Here is a 12873-nt window from a genome sequence, read left to right on the forward strand (position 1 = left end):
CGAGAGCAGGAGAGAGGACATAGAAGGGGGAGAGACCACACGGAGTATTACCCTGAGGGAGTGTGGGGGGGAGGGAAGGCAGCAGAGGAGAAAAAAAAAAAAAGGGGGGGGGGAGGGGGAATTAGCAATTTCCCACTACTAGATCGACGCCCATGATGACCACACTTTGTCAAACTTCCATGGGCATCCACGATTGATATACGTCAACTTATATAAAGGGAGGGCAGCATTCACTTTGTTTTCCCATGTAGCTATATCCGGGGGGACAGAAGAGGACCATTTACACAATATTTCTTTCTTTGCATAAAAGAGCAAATATGAGATTAGTAGTTTGCTATGATGTGGCCGCTTCATGTATACCCAGTAAGGCTAGTTCCGGCGTCATAGGAACATTCAACTCGAGTCGGACATTTAATTGGTCAAATATTTCTGCCCAGAAGGTCGACAGCATGGGGCACCCCCAGAACATGTGCAGGTAGGTGCCCGGATGTGTCAAGCATCTGGGACATTGCGGGTCTCTACCAGGATATATTCTAGACATACATATCGGGGTAAAGTAAACCCTGTGAAGGAATTTGGTCTGTATAAGTTTATCTCCTGCCGCTATTGCTAGTTTGGGGCCCTGTTCAAGACTATCCTCCCAATCTTCCCTCTCTAAAGATGGAATATCAGCCTTCCATTGTTCCCAGAGTCTATCCATTTTGGCACTATCAATTGGGAGTAGGACACCATACAAAGCCGAAAGTGGCTTTGCAAGGTCTTCTTATGACATTAGATTCTCTACTGGGTCCAATTGTAAAACAGGTTGAGTAGGAAATTGGGCTCTAGCTGCGTGTCTTAGTTGGACATAACGAAAGAACATCCACCCAGGTAATTCATATTTCCTAGCTAGTTGTGAGAATGACATCAGTGTGCCCGTGGGCATAATATCCCTTAGTGTCTTAATGCCGAATCTCGCCCAGGCCTGGGGATCTGGTATTGTCCTAAAGTGTGGCAGGTTAGGGTTTCCCCAGAGAGGCTGGACCGGTGACCAGCGATCCACCTGGAGGAACCTACGTCTAGCCGCAATCCAAATCCTTATCGTCGCCCTAGTCGGTACAGGGAGGTCCTTATAGGCTCTCACTCCTCTATATACTAAATTTTGTAGTTCCTGTAGTGAGCCTAACCAGGCTGCCTCCACACAAACCGCAGCATTAGATCTGTTCGCCTTAAACCACCAGTGTACAGTAACCAGCATGGCTGCCCAATAGTAAACCCTGAAGTCCGGGAGAGCTAGTCCCCCCAGATGTGTAGGTGCACGCAGTGTGGTCTTTGCCAGTCTTGGCACGGATCCGTTCCACATAAAAGAGGTGATGCATTTATCAATTATTATTTTCTCCTCTAGTGTGCCAACCCGGATTCCCCTTATCTCTTGAGACTCACGAATCATAATAGCCAATGGTTCTAGGGCCAGGGCAAATAAACCAGGGGACAGTGGGCATCCTTGGCGGGTACCCCTGTGTAAGGAAAATAGCTCCGATAATCGGTCGTTAGTACGCACCCTAGCCTTTGGAGCTCTATAGAGTAGCCGTATCCACTGGATAAAGTTGGGGCCAAACCCGAAGTGTTGTAGCACCCCCCAGAGATAGGACCACTCTACAGAGTCAAACGCCTTTTCGGCGTCAAGGGAGGCAATCACCCGAGATCCCGCTATATCTTGACTAAGCGACAAGTTCACGAAAAGGCGTCTAAGGTTTATGTCGGTGCCTTTACCCGGCATAAACCCTGTTTGGTCGATGTGAAGCACTGTGGTGATTACCGTCGATAGACGGTTGGCCAAAATTTTTGCTAGAATTTTCGCGTCAACGTTAAGTAGAGATATTGGTCTGAAGGATGCACACTCCTGAGGGTCCTTCCCAGGTTTAGGTATTAAAACTATAATAGCCTCCTCCATAGATTCCGGGAGAGCTTCCGTCTCCAGCAGGCTAGAGAAAAGGGATCTCAATCTGGGGGCAAGCAGCTCAGCGTTTTGTGAGTAAAACTCTGTTGGAAGGCCGTCTGCACCCGGAGTTTTGCCGCATTGTAAACCGCCAATGGCAGCCTGAACCTCCTCCAGAGAAAAATCCCCCTCCAATAAGTTCCTATGTCCTCTGATAGGGAAGGGAACGGTATTGTGTCCAGATACTCTTGCAATTCTAGTGGCATGAACTGGGCTCTAGAGGTGTATACTTCTCTGAAAAACTTAAAGAATTCGTCATTTATTGCCTCTGGGGAGGAAAGTAATTGTCCACTATCATTACGGATACTAGCTATATGAGTGAAAGCTGTCTGGTTCTTTGCTAGCCAGGCCAGAAGCCGCCCATTTTTATTTCCATGCTCAAATATTTTTTGCTTTGCGAATAGCATAGATTTTTTGGTCTGCTCGACGTTATGTAGGGAAAGCTCACATAAGGTATTCTGCCAGTTATGATAGTTAGTGTCGCTGGGGGATTGAGTATATCCTGCCTCCCTTCTAACAGCCTCCTCCTCCAAAGTCTCTCGTGTTTTGGAAGCCTCCTTCTGCAGGAGAGATATGCGGGCAATGTATTCCCCCCTCATCTTAGATTTGAACGCATCCCATAACACATTGGCATTAGCAGATTCCCCATTTTCATTCCAGTAGTTACAAATATTTTCCATCATTGATTCTTGGACTCTCTCATCCTTGGCCCAGAAAGCGGACAAACGCCACAACCTCAACCCCGGGGGTTTAATTAAAGAGATTTTGAGGCAGATAGGGGCATGATCCGAGATGCCACGGGGCAAATGATCTATTGCCCCTACCCACCGCAATGCCCCAGGTGATGCATACACAAGATCTATGCGTGAGAGCGCCCGGTAGGAGGCGGAGTGACACGTGTACTCTCTCTTGTCTGGGTGAAAATGGCGCCATACGTCAGTAAGAGCACACGCGCCAGCCCAACCCCCCAAGGCCGATGAGGTGCGGGTCACCCCGTGTAGCCTATCCAGCTCCTGTGATGGAACCAGATTAAAATCACCAAAAATAAAAACTTCTGGTACATTGAACCCCATAACTATTTGCATTATATCATTTAACAGTTGTACCTCAGCAGGAGGAGGAAGATACAGGCCCACCAACACCATTTCTCTGTCATAAAGTGTAACATTAATAATGACAAATCTGCACCCCGGGTCAGTTTTAACGTCTAAGATCTGTAGAGGAAGTGACCTGCGGATCAAAATGCTCACACCCCTCGCATAGTTTGAGTATGTAGAGTGATGATGAGTTCCCACCCATGCCCTCCGGAGACCCAAGACACGCTTACCTATCAAATGGGTCTCCTGGAGTATACAGATGTGTGGGTTGTGCTTTTGCAGGTATTTAAAAACAAGTGTCCTTTTTGTGGCTGAATTTAGGCCCCGGACATTCCAGGATACAATGGATAACTCAGCCATTCCCTCTCATATGCAATCGTGTAAGCAGGATCCGCATATCTCATCCTCCCCCCAGCCATCCCCCAGACATACATATCTCACTGTCCCACTTAGGTCTAGGAAGACATGGTATAGATTGTTTACGCATATATATTGTTTGATTAAGTCAGTAACACTCCAACCACAAATGAGCAACTCCTTATTGAAACTTGAGAACTTAAAAACCTTGAAATTCTGCAACGGCAGATATCCCCCCCCCCTCCCCACATCCCCCTCCGAAACCGAGGATGTTTCATACCCTGAACCCCCAACAGCTATACTTAAACGAGGGCGAGCACCTGTAGCGTGGAGTGTTACCTCACAAGGCGACAGAGTTGCTGGTTCATGTTACGTATGCTTTCTCCTGGGAAACCCAGGGGCACTTATCTTAGTTACTAAACATTCATTAAACAGTAGTAAGAGCTAACGGTTAACCCATTTGTAGATCAGTCAGAGTAGGGTTCGCCATACCGATAGATACATATAAGCCTATCATCAGAGGCGAAAATATTAGATTGACACACATATTGCGCATCTCTGATCAACCAACCCATGAGCCATCTCAGGTGTCATCCCAAAGCCTGAGAGTATTTTAACTCCTTAATGACTAACTCAAAAGGCCCTGGGCAGTTGTTACAGAGTTCCATTTCTCCCCATCAGCCTAAATCTCGATTCTAGATGGCCAGGTGCCTTAATGTCAGATTAACAAAAAAAGCAATGTCGTGCAGGTTTGCTGTAATAAGTAGTTCCCCCTCTCAAAAGTAGTGTTACAGTTCTGGAAACGTCCCCATTATAACAGTACCTAGCCCGGTGTGGCCCACGATTCCTTCTTTAGAGATCACATAACAGTTTATTCCACACCTAAACCAACCGAACATATCATTGCCATCAGACCGTTTCTTGTGTCCAGGTGTGTGTTCAGGGATATAAGTACTGGGCTGCAGCCACACAGTTGCTGACAAATGATTTATGAGGGAGAAAGAGACCAGGACTATGGACACATGCACGGCCAAATTGAACTGAGTGTCTATCTCTAACACTTAGAGAGCAGAGGACAATTGTTCTTGATGGAACGCCTGTCGGTGCGGAGGCAAGGATACCCATCTCACAGCAGCCTCACAAGTGTGATGAGAGATCATCAGTGGTCTTTTCCTGTTGTTCACATTTCTATACATGTACAGGATCCCTGAGCTGCAGCTGTGAATCTACTGGTATAGGTCTGGTGTAGGACGTCTTCAGTGCCTTTCCCTATGCAACATCTTGCACGTACATGGATCTGTGCTGTACACATATGTAGGGCTAGAATGCACTTAGCACAAGTCCTCAACAAAATAGACATAAAACTTTTGCCCAAAAGTCAAAAAGGGAAAAAAAAAAATAATAAAATAAAAACAGAAAACTCTCCACAAGTGTATTAGAACTCACATGAGTATGCAGTAAATGCTCTTGGATGTTATACTTAGCGGTGCGGAGGCAAGGATTCCAGCCACGCGGCAGCATCCCGAGGCGCGGTAAAGAATTTAACTGTTTCACCGTCCTGGACCCTTAATTTGGCAGGGAATAGAATACTATATTTGATCTGATCGAATGATCTACGCAATTTTTGCGTTTCAAGTGAGAAATCGGGGAAGAACATTAGGGTGGTATTCTGATATTTCAACTCACCCGCTCTACGTGCTGCACGGAGTATTTCGTCCCGATCTTGAAAGTTGAGTAGCCGAAATATTAGGGTGCGAGGATTAGATCCCGCTGGTCCCGGAACAGGAGGAATCCTATGGGCGCGTTCCACCGTGAAGTATGGCGAGAACTGCGCGGTCGGCAGTAGCTCTCTCAGAATCTCTTCCACAAAGACCGTGGGGTTCTTCCCCTCCGCTCCCTCCGGCATACCCACAAGGCGGAGGTTGTTCCTCCTGTTCCTATTCTCGGCGTCGTCGACCTTGTATTCCAGCGCCCTGACCCTCGTTTGTAGGGTGCGAATCGACGCAGTATGCTCCGTGAGTGTATCTTCTGTTAGCCCCACACGTTGCTCCGCTTCAGACACTCGCGCCCGTAGTTTGTCAAAGTCCTGTCTAATAAGGCTGACGTCTAGTTGTACCGCTTCGATTTTATTAGTCAGGGCAGTTTGGCATGAGGCTATCGCAGTCATTACCTCTTGAAAGCCAAGTCGCTGCACATCTGACTGTTCCTCCATGTCCGTCTGAGATGCCATGTTTCTTGCACAGCCAGGGGAGGATTGCACGTGGGAAGACACTTGTGGAGTTGTGTCCTCCGCCCTCGGTGGAAAACGAAGCTTCTTCCCCCTGTATCTTGTTTTGTATGGCATCCGGAACAGTTCTGTCTGGTTTAAAGTGTATAAAAGCACCAGGAGAACGGATAAAACAACGGATCTCCAGCAGAGCTCTGAGATCTGCTTCCTCTCAGATCGCCATCTTGGCCACACCCCCTGGCAGATGCCATTTTTGGTTCTCTTTCACCTGCTGGCCCTCCTGGCCTAAAGGTATGTGACGGCTTCCTTTGAGCCTCGGGACCATGCTGGCCCGAGCCTTCGTTACTATAAGTGGGCCCAGAGGTCGTCTGGGGCCCGCTGGTTTAGAGGTTGTCCTGTGCTGTCTGTCCTGCGGGAAGAAGCCAAGCAATTGAGAAGATCCAGGGGAGGACTCATCTTGGAGAGGACCGTGCGGAAGGCTGGTGTCTCAAGAGGGGCCTGGTGACTCAATTAGAGGATGCATCCTAACCTAACTTCTTAAACGAACATGGATCGTATAGCTATTTTGTTTCTCTAAAGTCTGTGGCAGAGACTTTTTGTTTGTGCTCCATTCCGGCTGCTAGGTCAGTGAGAGAGACCTATCCGGGTGGGCAAAGATCTTTGGACTGAAGGTATAATCATCTCTAAGATCTTCAATCCCTCAATGATCTGAAAAAGGTATTTGAATTTTCCTGCAACTCCCTTTCTACCTCTTCACTGCTACTTCTTTCAAGAGTTTTCATTAAAGCATTAGAAAAATACTAAAGTGACTGGTGCATACATTGTTTGATACAAAGCTCAACATGGACTCTAGGTTCCTGATGTGGTTAAACTACAGGTAAAGGGGTGATGGTAACAACCCAATTTAAATCAGCAGCTCCTTCGGGGTTTAGTGCTACATGTGGGGGCATCGTCCGGGATTGTTTTCCGTTGCCCTAAGCAACTCTGAGAAGTATTTCACTGAGAGTCTATGCTAAGAGAGGGGTTTCTGGACTCTCTCCCTTGCATCCTGCTACTGGTGCCAAATGACCATTGGCAGAGGTGCTGGAATGCAGTACTGGCAAGTTTTGCCTGGGAAAACCCTTGCTTTACACTGTATGGAGGGAGATCTGTGAGTAGTGATGATTCTAATGTCTAATGTCAGCTCTTTATACTGGAAATGTCACAATGAAAGAGATTCTTCAGTCATTCTTTACAAATACTGTAGCTGCTGACCTTTAATAAAGAGGCGCTTACCGGGCTAGGAATCCAGCGCTGCCCTCACCCTTCCCGGTTCTTCGCTGGTCCTTGGGTCCCCGGTGCTACCATGTTGACCTTGAGAAGCCAGCTGTGACTTCTTGCTGTTTCCCTCCTACCCTAGGCCCCAGGCCCCATGGGCTACTATGGCTATTACCAAAAAAAATAGTGTTACGCAATAACATATAGTGTATAACAAACAAAAAATATAAATAAGATTCTATAAACAAAATATTGAAGTCCACCAAAAGTGTGCAAAATCTTCATGTAGCAGCTGTGCACCAACAACCAAGTGATTATAATGCTGCTTACCAAATCCTTAGATCCCCACATTTTAAGAGGTCTAAATCAGTATTTAATGACAGATCCCGTAAGGATGGATGGCTCCAGCTCTTTTCCCCTCACACCTCAGCAAGCCTCAAGTCTCACTCTCTCATGAATGGCATGCCCCAAAAGTGGTCACTGGATCACTTCTCATATACTGGTCTCAGCAGCAAAAACGCATTCTGTACTAAGGAAAGAGCAAGCAAATATTTGAATAATACCTTTATATGTGTAGCAAGATCTAGGGGCCCAAGAAGCCTAATGGTGACCTCAAGGGTTAAGGAGAGCTGACATCCTTCCTTGTAGAGTGGGTTACCAGGCATGGTGGGTGTGATGCAAGAAGAATGATGGGCGCCAGTCACTTTTTTGAATGCAAACAAGAGATTTATTGTCTCTTAACGGAGCTGGGGGAGAGCTGGTTAGGGCCAGGACACCCTTGAGTAGATGCAATGATAATTGTCAGACTCCGAGACTTCTATAGGTAGACAGCTATACAGTGGAAGACCTCCAGCCGGATAACCCTTCTGTATAGGTAGGTCCGCTGTCTCCTATGGCAAATAGTCTTGCAATGGTAGTTGTACATAACTCTTGGTAACACAAAACAGCCATTTTACTTATTTCACAGTATCCCACTGTAGATTTTCACTCACTGAGCTCCCAATCTCTCACTAGACTTCCAGATCCCAGTCATCACTGGATCCCCTGAGCTCTTCCACACCTATCCCGCTGTATATTCCTCAAGTGTCACCCCAGTTATCCTGCTGGGTCCCTGACTTGGCACTGGCTGATACTTTCCCACAATAGACATCCTCCCGTGCTCGAGCAGCCTGTGCGCCCGCCTGCAGGGCGCATGTGGCGCGCTCTGTGATCAGCGACTCTATGCCCTTCAGTACCCATCAGTGCCACCCATCAGTGCCATCTTATCAGTGGCCATCAGTGCCATCTTATCAGTGGTCATCAGTGCTGCCTTATCTATGCCCATCAGTACTGCCTCATCTGTCCCCATCAGTGCTGCCTTATCTGTGCCTATCATTGCTGCCTTATCTGTACCTATCAGTGCCCATCAGTGCAGCCTATCAGTGCTCACCAGTGCAGCCTATCATTGCCCACCAGTGCCGCCTCATCAGCGCATATCAACGAAGGAGAAACATTACCTGTTTGCAAAATTTTATAACAAACTACGAAAAATTTTTTTGTTTGTTTAGCAAAAAATAAAAACCCCAGCTGTGATTAAGTACTACCAAAAGAAAGCTCTATTTGGGTGAAAAAAATGATAAAAATTTAATTTGGGTATACACAATTGTCATTCAAAGTGCGTCAGCGCTGAAAGCTGAAAATTGGTCTGGGCAGGAGGGGGGTTTAAGTGCCCAGTAAGCAACTGGTTAATAAACCAAGTGGGAACTCGCAAAAGAGATAGTATGAAAAGCATATTGCACAGCACCGCCAACTCTCCAGGACATCTCCCAAGGGGCAACAGAGTCTGCAAATGGTGACAGCTCTAGGGTAGGTGACAAGGACTTCCATTTCTGCACTGGCCTGACAAGTTTTGGGTTCTGCTCAGCACATTGGTATTACATTAACGTTACAGTGTCAATATGTCTTTAAACTCTGAGACTTCCAGCATTCTCCACATTTTTTTTGTTTACCCGATATGCTACCAAAAAAAGACCATTAGGACCTAGGGTTGTCACCTCATCCCTTGAAAAATGAACACATATTAATTACACAGGTTCTGTGGCTGATTAAGGTGGTAATTAAACTCACTTAGTGCCTTATCTGCACGAAATTAGCCTCAGAACCTCTGTAATTAATATGTGTTCCCTTTTTAAGGGATGAGGTGGCAACCCTATTAGGAACTCTTCATACCATGTCCATTGGGTGGGCAGCATTTTATAGCACCACAACATGTTGTGGCATTTTGTTAAAAAGAAAGTAATGTGGGGGCGTGATCTGGCTAGATCAGTCAGCAGGTCGTGCAACTCTTAAGCTGGGTACAGACGATTAGGTTTTTCATTGTAACAATTGTCTTCTGTCGAACAAGGAGGACCACACACAGATCAAAATCCAACCGATTTATGCTGAACTGACCACATTTCAATCCATGTGTGCACAGCTTTACTCTCAGGGTCAAGGGTTTGATTCCCACGTTGAGTGTCTGCTGCTGCAAAGTTTAACTGCAGGGGTTGGTGTTTGCAAAGCTTGTTGGGGCCCATTCATTCCTGCATGCCACGCCATTATGATATTAACCAACTTCCCAGCAGAGATAGTGAGTCAGTCAACAGTAAGTGGATTCAAACATGCTTGGGACAAAGATAGTTCTATACTCAGACAAAAAAAAATGAAAAAAATATATTATTAAAAAAATTAGGGCAGACTTGATGGACCACTTGACAGACCAGAGACTGTATGGATCTACCCTGGAGGTGTGGGAAGAGAGAGAAAGAAGTGGATCCAAGTGTAGCACCCTCTAGTGTGTGCTAGGTTGTTAATGTAGGTTTGTTATGCCGCGTACACACGGTCGGACTTTTCGTCTACAAAAGTCCAACGGACGCTGACGGACTAAAGCTGGCTGGTAATCCGATCGTGTGTGGGCTTCTCCGGACTTTCAACGGACTTTTTTAGCCTCAAATCCGACGGACTTTAGATTTGAAGCATGCTTCAAATCTTTACGTCGTAACTACGACGGACCCCGAAGTCCGCTCGTCTGTATGCTAGTCCGACGGACAAAAAAACGACGCATGCTCATAAGCAAAAACTAAACGGAAGCACTCGGTCTAGTAAAACTAGTGTTCGTATTGTAGGTAGCACATTCATCACGCTGCAAAATCTGTGATCGTTGAATGCAGCGCATTTTATTTCTTCTTTACGAAGGCTCTAAAGAACGAAGGTGTTTTGCTGTTCATAATCAGAGTTCTCCCAAACTGATTTCTGGATTCTTTTTCTCTTTGATCTCATGAATGATATAGTATGCATTTTAAAAACAATGTTTCCATACTAATAATACTTTTTCCCCTTTTTTTTTTTTAGGTTTGTAAAGTTAACACAAAGAACCCATTATTATTTTTTTTTTTTATAGTGATTATTTTTTAGTTTTTAGATAAAGTTAACCCAAAGCACCGTTTTTGGTTACGTAAATTTTTTGATTTTCAAGACTTACCACTTGAACATTATTAACATTAGTAATGTATTTTTGGTGTGTTTTTTTTCAAACTCAATGAGATTGTTGTCCCTTGTTAATTTAACATTGTGTGTAAAATCAATGATTTCAAAGAAAACACATAAAGTCTTTTGCTAAACTCAAAAAAGATCCATTTATTCATGGTCAAAATAAAATAAAGAGGAAGTCAACGCTGGAAAAAGTCGGTGTACCAGAAAATTGGGATCTTGCGGAGTCCATATAAGAGGGAGCACAATCTGGTCCAAGAATCCCAGAGATCAACAGCACCAGCAGATGATCTAGATGTCCCCAGACTGTGGTCCTACAACAGCCTGCGTCTTCTGTCAGACCAGACTGAACCCAGGTCATCATTTTCTTCTCTTCCCTGCAGCCTTTCCTCCACGCTGCCCTGCAGCCTTCCCTGTAGCCTTCTTTTGAGGCTGTGGCTCTGGTGTTTCAGTTGTGGCAGGAGGAGGAGGAGGAGGAGGAGGAGGAGGGGGGGCTGCCTCATGTAGTTGGGTGTTTTGTGTTAGCGTGCCCTGCAGCCCCTTATGGATTGTTTCCCCAAATAGGCGCTCACAAATGAGGCGCTGCTCCCAATCCATCTGAAGAAGCCTGCTGGCTAAGTAGCAGCCATAGGATTCTTCCGCTTCGGGGGGGCTCGTTAAAAAACGGGTGGCCTCTTGCATGAGGCGCAGGGATGCGTCCTGTGTGACCATCCCCTTCCTGGCCCTTTTTTTGGGAAGGTGGAGGGGAGGCACTTGGGATTCGGTCAGGCTCCTACTGGGCCCAGCCACCTCACTTGGCCCAGCCACCTCACTTGGCCCAGCCACCTCACTGGGAGCAGCCACCTCACTGGGAGCAGCCACCTCCTGCCTGACACTGGGCCCAGCCTCCTCCAGGATGATGGTGAATCCGGCCTCCTCCAGGCTGTCCATGGGCCTGGTCTCCTCCTGCCTGCCACTTTCCCCACATTCCTCCTGGATGGACTCATCCTGTGTATAAAAAAAGGACAATAGTTTGAGTATATTTTTTTGGGTTCATCAATGACACACAGTTTGCTTCTCATGAATAGCAAATTCAATGTGAATACTTCTCTTTAATAAAAGAGTCTAATCAGACACCATAATTATTTCAAGCAGGTGCCAAACATATTTAGCCACTACTGTCAATTGATATGTATACACAATTTTGAGTGCCAAATTATTTTAGACAATTATAACATCCAGTTAACATCATTAATATTAGTACAGTAAATATTTGTTAAAATAATTTACCTGACTCCAGATGGTCATATCTGGTTCATCCAGGATGGAAGACCCAGCTTGCTCCTCATCAGCCTCTGCTGGGGTGGAGGGAAGGGTGGAGGGAAGGGTTGAAAGTGATGGCCTGGCTTCATTCTGGTCATCCAGAAAACGGAGTTGATTATAGTACCACAGCCTGGGTACATAAACATCATCTGCTGATGCTCCTGATCTCCTTGATTCCTGGATCTTCTTATGCTCCCTCTTATACATGTTCCTCAAGACCCCAATTTTCTTGAGCAATGTCTCCATTGTTGCTTCCGGGATGGTCGCCTGGACAAAGGCCAGAAGTCTCTCCAGCGTTGACTTCCTCACATGCTTAGCATAATACTGAGGGTGTTTCACCTCCCACAAATTCCTCATCTCTCGATATTTGGAAATAAAAGATGTAAGGAACTCTGGATCCTTAAATAGGGGATTCATTATATCTGGAAAAGATGAAGTCACAAGACAAAAAACACTTTTATGATAGGTTTCGGCTAACCCCTCATCATCTTCTCCCTATGTAGGCCTCATCAATCTATCAAGCCATATAGGCCGCTTGCTACAAAGTCATGACCATAAAAACCAAAAAAAAAAATATATATCTAAAATTACCTTCGTTTTGTAACGTCCAGGTCCACTATCACCTACCACAGAACGTACGTACGACACGTGCGCAAGGCTCTTTATACACTACGCATGTGTGAAACTCCGCCTGCGTCGCCCGCCCCTGACGTTCGAAATTAACTCATGTTCTCCGCCCCCTAATTCGACGCACAGAACGTACGTACGACACGTGCGCAAGGCTCTTTATACACTACGCATGTGTGAAACTCCGCCTGCGTCGCCCGCCCCTGACGTTCGAAATTAACTCATGTTCTCCGCCCCCTAATTCGACGCACAGAACGTACGTACGACACGTGCGCAAGGCCCCTCTTTATACACTACGCATGTGTGAAACTCCGCCTGCGTCGCCCGCCCCTGACGTTCGATTTTAACTCATGTTCTCCGCCCATTTTTTGTTACGGCGCGTAGTGGAGTTAAAGAATGGCGGAGACACCTGAAATGTTGACGACCTCAGGTAGTGGAGACAGCCCGGAGGCTGGAACGTCAGCGAAATCTATGAGGCCTAGATTTAAGGCCTCTAATATGAGTTTTAAAGAGATGGTGGA

This window comes from Aquarana catesbeiana, linkage group LG02 (genome assembly GCF_042186555.1).
Source record: "Aquarana catesbeiana isolate 2022-GZ linkage group LG02, ASM4218655v1, whole genome shotgun sequence".
Taxonomy (NCBI): Eukaryota; Metazoa; Chordata; class Amphibia; order Anura; family Ranidae; genus Aquarana; species Aquarana catesbeiana.